Here is a 10,639-nt window from a genome sequence, read left to right as displayed (position 1 = left end):
TCATCTCCATTGTTATCACAACATAAAGCAATATTCTTACTCTGATTGTGTTTGAATGGTTCAGCTCTACTAGCCAATTGTATATTTTCAGGATCCAATCTGGGTCTGATCCCAGTGACCAACCCAGACTGGATCCTGCAACATTTTCCTGGAACACATATATTCGCCTTCATTTGTGTATAATTTCAGTAGATGAAATCTTAAATTTGTTTTATGTAAATGGAAAGGCATTTCCATCCATGGAGATTTTTTTTTATTCGATGGAACACCAGCTGGATGGAAGAAGGGAGAGTGGCGTTTTCAATTCTCTTCTTGCAGTCTCCTCCCACTTTTTTTGGAGGGCCCACAAGCAGGTTTTTAGAGCAGGTAAAGAGGAATATCAACAAATGTTGGCAGGAATTTCCCTGAAATTCTCCTTCTGAGACTGGAGCATTTTCTGAACACATCTGTGTCTTGAATCTTCTGTTGAATTAATTGATTTTCCCAATTTTAAATTCAGGTTCTTTTTATTTTTCATCAAAAAAGATTTCTCATAAATAATATGAAAGAATATTGTGTACAATAGCTCCAGAATAACTTAAAATTCATTTCATGTTACATTTGAGTGCTTAAATGTTATTTGATACTTTTACAAATTGATGAACAAACTAGCCTTGAGCAGTAAATGTTTTCCAAATATCTATAAGATCTGTGTGCTACTTCCTTTTACTATCCGATTGGGAGAACAAGGTCTATAATAAGCAGCAGAACTAAGTTGTATCTGGGAAGAATTAGAAATTCATCACATGAATTCACTGCTCTTATAATCGTCATGGAGCTGGTATTTAAGAAATGTGTCAAACATAATTCTTGCATGGACCCTATTCATCAGAAGATTGTCTCAACTCTGCAGGGTCAGTTGTCTCGGATGTTTAGAAAGTTGTTATAAATAAATGCACATGAAAAGTTGAAGACTGTTTTCTTCTGATTTATTACAAATGTAAATCTGTTTTTAAAATGTACCTCTTTGGCTAATGTAAAAACTTGAAATTTTGGATGAGTTCCTATAATAGTCTTCATTCCAGCCAAAGGGCCATCTGATCTAATGTTCTCTCTCCAGCAGTGACCTGTCAAATGCCCTGAGAAACTCTGAAATAAAAGAGGATGGCAAACAGGCACTCTCTGTTTGTCTGCACATTTGGCAGCTCTAAATTAGCCTCAGGCAGGAGGAGAATAAAACAGAAGGCCCAGGAATCATTAGATCCAAGTGCTTTCAGACTAGCAGTGTAAAAGAATTTCATTATATTCATATTTTGAAATTTTATCAACTTCATATTTTCTGGATCAATATAAATCAAACTTAACTTGTATTTACTCCATTCAGAATTTTATAATGCAGTCTTCCTGACAACAAAAAGTGCATTAAAATGGGAAAATCTATCAAAAGAATACTTCCACCTTTAATCATGTATTTTGAGCTAGGGAAATGTGTGGAAGACGTTTATACAGTCTATTGCATCTCCAGAAATGTTTACTGAAGAGACTTCTCATTGCTGCCATAGGACAAAGTAAATCTCCTGTCATTGCAAAGACATATCTACTTTCTTAACTAAAATCTCACTTGAAACTTTTGCTTTTTCATTTAAAATACACTTTATCTCCAAATCCATTTCAAAATAGAGAACAGCAGACAGATATAACCACATTCAGATTATTCCCATTGAGTTTTCGTCATGTCTGTCTTTTTGCACAAAATATCTAGCTCGTAATGGTTATTCCAGATGTTTTCTTTTACATTCAGTCACTTGGCATACAAATATGAGGCTAGCAGATAGTTTCCATCCGTACATCTGGAGTTGTGAGGTTTTTGTTTTGTTTTGTTTTGTTTTAAAAATGGTATCATTTTACTTCCATTTTAGTAATAATTATTTCCTTTGGGGGACCATCATAGTACAGATATCTGTGATTTTTCCCCCATCTGTTCTCACCCTACTTAGATTGCTTTGAAAGGAGAAAGAAGTTCAGATCTGTACATGAGAGGACTGTCCTTGTGATACTATTCATTCTCTGTTCTGACAGAGAAGGCATTGTCTGTTCAGTGTAATAGGCTTGGCAGCCAAATTAGGTAGTGATTTGTGCTGTGCATATAGACTCAAAAAGTAGCAGAGCAGGCAAGAATCTGATAATTCCAAGAATTGGATCACTGGAAAGGACGTTCTAGCTTGTTACTATATATATAGGAGGCAGAGTTGGGAGGCACATTGCTTCTGCTTTGGAGTCTGTGCAGTTCTACATGAAGAGGTGTTTTAGACTGAAGGTAACTCTCTAAGTTTGCATGTTGCTTGCTTGCTTGAAGCCACTACCTTAAACATGAGCATTGTGAGACTAACTTGATTCTTTCAGTTTCTAAGAATCATTTATGATCAGAATGTATGCCTCTCCACTGTGCCATATTGAGTGAATTACATTTAAATGAGAAAGTATGTGAAAAAGAAAAGACTAACCAGGTTCCTATATGTGTAACATTATGCCAGATAGGTTATATTTATATGTAGTGGGTTCGAAGATTTTGTTAATAGAAATGTATTAATGTAGAACCACTCTGCATCATTACAGGCTTTGCACTGAGTTTCTTTCTTTTTGATGTCTTTTGTAATAGATGCTATACTTAATGATGTAGTAAAATATTATTTCCATATCATGGAATAAAACTGGGAGAAGAGGGAAGCATTATTCAATATTAGGTTGTACTGCAATAAAGTAATTTACTAAACATTAGGAAACAATATTTCTTAAGAAATTGACTACAAATACTTCACAAATTGTTTAATTTAGATTTCTTTTCCACTTCTCTTACAATTATTCCTTGTTAATGTCTGTTTCCTTAAAAGATTTAGCTTTTTTTAAAACAAACACAAATCCCAGTTTGAGAGCCTGCATGTCTTTCAGCTATTTTTAATTGCAGCTGTGACCTAAAATTATTGATGTATTATTAAGTAGAGAAATGCCTAATATTTGTGGGTGGAGATTGGATATTTGTTTACTTATTTAACTTTTGCAAGTTTGGGGAAGAAACATAACTGGCCAGGAATCTGACTTCCAGTACTTGAAAGGTGAGGTGGGAATAGGAAACTATCTGCATGGCATCCGGTTGAACACCTGCAGTCATTCATTCTGGAGAACCTTCACATGCTGCTTGTGGCTCTGCTAGCACTTCTGATCTCAAGGGACTCAGAGTTACTTTGGGCTTCTGTTACCTCTTAATCCACAGGGAACAACTGTTCTAAGTAGCAAAACACACTAGGTTATATGTGAGGTACTGGAAACGTGCTGCTGCTTGACAACAGCAGTCTTTGCCTGCCTCATTCGAAAGAGAACTGGCCAGCTATATTTAGCTGTCAAGATTAGGGAACCAATAATTACGCTTTTAGCTAAAAGAACGAATCATTTCACATTTGGTTACCAACTGCTTTGAGCTTACCATTTTTAAAAGAAGACATTCAGGATCTCTTCACTGTTATATTTTAGATGGATTGTTAGATAAAGATAAAAAACTTCTTCTAGTCGACTCTAATTGCTGGTGAGAAGAATCAAGAAAGAATGTTCCATTTAGGATTGATGGTTGTGGGGAGGAAGAAAACAGATGAGAGTGGGGGAAAAATAACCTTTCTTGGCAGTGCTTGGCCTTCAATGTGATGGAAAGTAGTTTAGCCTCTATTGGGGGGGGGGGAGAAGGGAGGTAGAAAAATAGCTTCTAAATACAGGAGTATGAAAATAGGAGAGTTCTAGTTTAGGTGCTTCCACTTAATAAAAAAAATAAGGAAAGGAGAAAGTGACAGCAGGAAGGAGCAAAGAAGATTTTGCCAGGTGGCTGGATTGGTTCATGGTTCAGAGACTTACTTACACAGTTCCTCCTGTTAGATTTATCATGTTCCAGCAATCAGCAATGCAAATGGGGAATCTTTGCATGGCCTTTGAAAAATTATGAATTTGGAAAACAAATGTTGAAAATACATTTAATACAGAATTTCCCTGGCTAGAGAATTAGGAATAGCTGAAGCTTCCTACCAAGTCGGTAGGCAATAGCAAATTCATTGATTAAATGATATGCAGAATGGGCCATAGTTAGATTTGCAGGTAGATGAAAATAAAACTGCTTTGTACCACATCAAATTTCTTTGTTCATCAAAACAAGTTGACTAGGTGTACACATCATGGTAATCCATAGCGCATTTGGCTTAGCATAATGCATGAACTCAGGTTTATATGTAATGGTTTATGGTATTGTCTATTGTGTGAAGCAAATCACTGTAGCTTGTCCAACAAGCCATGATAAAAGCACTTTCTACTGTAAGAGGGAATTGTTCTGAAAGTAGCATTTTGCCCCAGAAATTTTTTCTCACCTCTACCTTCTATGTACACCGTGATCTCTGTCATAGAATATGCAGTATTCTAAATTATTTCCAAATAATTTGGCAATACTAAAAATCTAAAGGAGTTTAACCCAAAGGATTTTTTTACCCTAGCCAATTAAATATTTTGTAATCTGTGGCTGCATACATAATATATTGTTGGATTGATTAGTGGTCACTTTATGACATTCTGCCATTATGTTAAACCAGAATGTTTAACCACTGTTGGTAGAATAAATTATAAAATGGCTTGTTTCCCTCATTTTAATTAAATTACAATCTGTCTTTACTGTGTCAAAAGCTGAACGGGTAAAATAATTGGAAACAGTATGTGGATTTGTGTTTGAACTATTATGTGAAGAAATATCTGGAACAGAAGATAGCAAAAAATTTAATGCTAAGCTTTCCTGCAAACTCAAACACCGATAACAGTAGTTAAAATGTCTCTTATGTATAAAGTAAGAAAAAATATTTTTCTGTAATTAGAAACATTTTCCGATGTTTTTTCTTCGCCCCATGAAATTAGCCCAGGAAGTTTTGACTGAATTAAATTCAGTTCTTTGGTCATAAAAAATAGGAAACCATATGAGGCCATGTAGAATAGAATGCATATTGCTTTTAAGGTCTGTGTTTTGTCTAATGTATCATCTTAATTTTGTGTTAAAGAAAGACTCACTGTTTTCTATCAAGAAAACCATCACTGACGTTTAATTGTTTTTTTCTTTCATATGTTCTTAGGATTGGGAGGGAAGTAATCAGAAGATCTATGTCTGTGTAAACTGAAAACATTTGGACATGAATCCCAGTTATGTCTTTCATGAATAGTTACAGAACACATATCTGATTTCCAGATTACAAGCCACTCCACTCTTTCTGCCTTTAACAACAGTCTTCCTGACCCAGAGAGGAAACTTTTAATGATTGTTAAGCTACATTATTTTCAGAGAACATCTGCACATAAAGACTTAGTATTAAAAAGAATCATGTAAATTTCTGCAGTGTCAGGGTGAATGTTCTAGAAAAAATAAAATTGTCTTATTAGTCATTCACATAGATTTACTTTTCTGATTATTTTAATATATATTTTCTTTTAATATATTTTAGTTATTTTAATACATATAAGCAGAAAAGCCAGGCAGGAATTTAGTATGCAAATAAGACTAAAAAAGTTCAATGAAATTAATAGCTCCTGCAGGGGTATGTGAATGGGTGATTGTGGGCCAAAGGAACACTACATTTTATAAAGTTTATAGCAGTTTGACTAAGGATGTCCTCAAATATAGTATTATTTGATTTAAAATGTTTAAAACATAGCTTGGAAAAATATAGCAAGCTCAGTGTTTCTGAAACTCAGGAACTTTAAGATCAGTGGACTTATTCCCAAGGTGGGAGTCCACAGATTGTAAAGTTGCTGAGATTGGAAAACCCTGAGTTAGATGACAGCTTGGCTGATTTCAAAATGCAAAGTAAAATCAAAACTGGTTAGTATCTGTATGGAAATCTACCGAGAAATTTCAGCCCAGCCCAGGAAGCCCAGAAAACGTCCTGGAAGAAGGCAATGGCAAGCCATTTCATAAGATTGCCAAGAAAATGCCATGTCCATGAAGTTTCTCTTTTATGCAAGAAATAGAAAGCTCCCACGTCCTTCTCACGACTAGTCAATGAGGAAGAAAGGTAATTTTATGAGAAGATATTTTTTTAAGATTAAGGATAAAATAATTGAGGGAGAGTGAAGGCAGATATTGGGAAAAACATTACCAACCCATTTTCAGTTGCCATAGAATGTCAGGCATGTGTACCTGAATGGTAGAAAATGGAGGAAAATAGGTGTATTATGCTTTAAATGTGCTCTGTGTTCCATCAAACTCCCTCCAGATGCCCCCACAATGGAGGCAGAGGAGAAGGTCCAGCACCAGCTCTTCCAGTGATGCTGTTATGCTTAAATTTGGGTTCAGAATTTATGTCCCCCCACCCATAGACTTCTTGAATTAGCGGTGGCAAGGACGAGGGAGACGCGTCTTCGGTTCAACTGTTTATTTAACATAGCCCGGACAAAAAAACAGAGCAGTACAACATGCCTTTTATAGGCAGCTGTCAAATGGGACAGCGAATCAGGGGCGGGTGTTTTCCCGCCGAGGGACCCTGTGCCAATGGTCAGCTGGCAACTTTGACATTTCCCCAGTGATAGCGCAAGCGCGTTGGCTGGGGAAACCCTGTCAGCTGGCCTTGCCAAGCAGCCGGTGTTTTTTGACAGCTAGCGTCTGCGGCTCAGGCGCATGCGCCAGTTTGACAGTTTAGCGGCTGCCGCCGTTTGACAGCCCGCGGCTTCGTTGTTTTGACAGCTCGCAGGCAGAGCGCATGCGCGGCGTTTGACAGCTGTTAAACGGCCACGTGTAGTGGTTTTGACAGTCCGCAGACCGTGACTGCGCATGCGCGATTCCTTTGACAGCTGTCAGTGCGGCCGCGTGGAGCGGCCTGTGACAGCTGTCATTATTGGGGATATGTTGCACTTCTGATGCAGCAGAACATTCTGATGCTAAATAGTGATTTTCTACTCACCAGCAGTTCTACTACAAAACATGATTTGTACAGATGACCAGAATCGAAAGGAGGAAGGAAGATGGACAGACATATTTTTTCCTCCTGTTTACTTTCAGCAGGAACAGCTCTACTCAATTATCTCTTGACTCTGGTGGAACTGAAATAGTGGGTCCAAGAAACTTTCTGTGAAATAACCAATTTTTTTCTTCTTCACTGTGGCTGTTTAATGATTCCAGCTTTATTTTAAGTTAGGAAGACTAGGAGGTTATTCATCTCAAGCCTTTTTTTTCCAGGTTATGCATTGCTTCCTCACTGAAGCTGCATGACAACTCTGTAAGGTAAGCAAGCATTTTGTGATATTCAGGTCAGTCAAGGAGATTCAAAACTGCTGCCATGTTTCCCAGTTTAGCACTGGATTTTGCTTTCTATATCGTTACAGCTCTTGCCTTTGCAGGAATGTTTGAATGCAACTTTATACTGGGTCATCTGTATCAATAATAGTCACCTACATTATTTGAATGGCCATCTATCTATATACCAAACACAGTTTCTTGCAGATTCTATTTATACCTAAGTGATGAATTCTAATGAAAAAGTCATTTCCTTGGAGTCACCGAACTGTGTGAAGCCAGTAAGACTGAAGGATGCTCAAGCAGTTAGGGTCAAATGAAATATAGATAGTCCTCAACTTACATCCACAATTGAGCCCAAAATTTATGTTGCTGAGAAATTTGTTAAGTGAGTTTTGCCCCATTTTATGATTTTTCTTGCTAGAGTTCTTAAGTGAATCACTGCTATTGTTAAATTAGTAACACCGTTGTTAAGTGAATTTGACTTCCTCATTGACTTTGCTTGCCAGAAGACCACAAAAGGAGATCACATTATCCTGGGACACTATCAGAAATGTGAATCAGTTACCAGGCATATGAATTTTGATTAGATGACCATGGGGATGTTGCAATGGTCTTGTGAAAAACAGTCATAACTCATTTTTCCAGTGTCATTGTGACTTTGAACAGCCACTAAACGAACTGTTGTAAGTCTAGGACCATCTGTATAGTGCATTTACATGCCTTTGTCCATTTTGTTATTATCTACATATTTTTAAGTATTTTTCATTAAATTGAATAAGATGGAGTGAGAAAAACACTGAAGTTTTCTGTTGAACATTACATATAACAAAATTCCGTAAACCTGTAAGCTGCCTCTCATAAAAAAGATGACAGAATAAAAACATCATATAACTTATAATCATAGTTTTATAAAATCATAAATTTAAAAGCTGAATTTTATTTCTTTTCAGAAAAATGCAATGTTTTAAAAACAGATGTTACATTTAGTAATATCACAAGGTAAAAAAAATGCTTGGTATGCTTTGGTTTTCTTTTGTCCTGGGGAGAATAAGACCTCCTGTGCTACTCCAGGTGTGTGCAATACCATCCTTTGACACACACTTCAGAATCGCAATGCATATCCATGTAGACCTTAACATCAGAAACCATGAGCTACAGGATCAGTTAATCGCCCAATGAAAAGCAGACTGCTCCTCAAAAAGAATAAAATAAATCACAACCTCAAGTCAGTCAGCACTGGGGGGAAAAATCTTGAAGACTTTGGTATGCTGCTGAGACAACATTTTTTCATAAGTCTTTGTCAACCAGCTTATTTTCCATTGATCTGTCCAAGGTGCTGAATGTCCCTGTTGTCTTGTGCCCTGCACCACCATGACATTGCATGCTCCATAATCAGACCAATTCTATACAATATGTTTATTTTTAAGTGTCAGATCACTTTCCAATGTTCTTTTATATTATGAAAGCTTTACCTGGCTTTTTATATGGTAAACAGAAAAGGTATCAATAAAATTTCAATGAAAATACTTATTTATTTATTTATTTAAAAGACTTACATGGCTGGCCATAGTGTAGACATGATTCTAGGTGGCTCACACAATGATAAAGCCAAAGACATTAAAACCGCACACTTGAATCTCCATTCCATCAAGCTAAACATTCCTTGGGCTCCAACTTCACCCTATCTCAATGCCTGGGGGAAAAGCCAACCCTTTATCGATTCTGGAAGGCTAAAGTGTGGGAACCTGGCAATATCAAAGCTATTTTGCATTTTGCCATAATAATAGAGTGTGGCTGTATTCTTTGCTTGTAACTGGCTATCTTCCATTATACGTGTGTGTGTGTGTGTGTGTGTGTGTGTGTGTGTTTGTGTGTATAAGGGACGTGGTGGCTCAGTGGGTTAGGACGCTGAGCTTGTCGATCAGAAGGTCAGCAGTTTGGCGGGTTGAATCCCAAGTGCCGCGTAACAGAGTGAGTGCCTATTACATGTCCCAGCTTCTGCCAATCTAGCAGTTCGAAAGCACGTAAAAAATGCAAGTAGAAAAATAGGGACCACTACGGTGGGAAGGTAACAGCATTCCGTGCGCCTTTGGCGTCTAGTCATGCTGGCTACATGAGCACGGAGACGTCCTCATACAAGCACTGGCTCTTCAGCTTTGAAACGGAGATGAGCACCGGCCCTAGAGTCGGAAATCACTAGCACGCATGTGCGGGGGAACCTTTACCTTTTATACACACACACACACACACACACACACACACATACATACACATTACTGTTTATACTAGCCTTTGATTCTAGACTTGGGAGAAAATTTGTGCAATAAAATTATGTTAAAATGTTCAGTAGCTTGAGGTAGGTGGATAGATAGATAGATAGATAGATAGATAGATAGATAGATAGATAGATAGATAGATAGATAGACAGACAGACAGACAGACAGACAGACAGACAGACAGACAGACAGACAGACATGCACATATACTCTTCCATATTAGTTTAGTTGCTGTCCAGAAAGCTACCGTGTAGCTTATGGTCTTCCATAATATCTGAAATATGAGTGTGAGACACAAGAAGATAAATAGAAATATTCAGCTTTACAAGACCTAGTTTGTTATAAAAAGATACAAGAAAGCAGGAAATGTGGAGGAGGGGAAAGCAGTATCAAAATAATCACAAACAGATGTGAAGCCATTCTTTATATTTTTATACGTTATATTGCATATGTCACATTACAAGCTCCTTTGTATTAAGTCCTTCATATTTTTGGATACACTAAAGTCATGAAATAGAAAAGTTGATGATATAAATCATACATAACATTAAAGTCACAAATTGAAAATCTAAACTTTAGAACCATGAACAATTTTATTAGTGATTACAAAAAAACCCCAGAAATATAAGTACAGTTTCTATTTACTTCTAGATATTACATTTTCCATTAATGATATTTTACATAGGACTTTTATTGTGTACTTTTACTTTGGTAAAAAATTACTAGAGGAATTAATTACTTAGTTGTACTAATTATGTCTTTTTCTTTTGTCTGCATTGGGAATGCTAATAGGTGCTTAATTTTATTTAATAATCTTACAAAGGATAGTACTTTAAAGTGAAGGGTTTGTTATGCAACACCTCTGCTTAATTCATGCAGTTTTACGGGGCAGCAAAATGTCACAAGTTTCCTTTTGTAATCATTTATTTTTTTCATTGCTGTTTTGTCTTTTTTTCCTTAGATTTTTCCTGCACTTAAGAATAAACCTGATTAAGTGGAAAAAGACAATATAGTTGAGGTGAAAGCTAGGGCTGCATAAATTGTTTCACAGAGGTAGTCTGAAAAGCATTAGATCTCT

The sequence above is a fragment of the Vipera berus genome, assembly GCF_964194415.1.
Source record: "Vipera berus genome assembly, chromosome: 3".
Classification (NCBI taxonomy): domain Eukaryota; kingdom Metazoa; phylum Chordata; class Lepidosauria; order Squamata; family Viperidae; genus Vipera; species Vipera berus.
The sequence above is the reverse complement of the archived record's forward strand: the minus strand, read 5'-3'. Positions refer to the sequence as shown.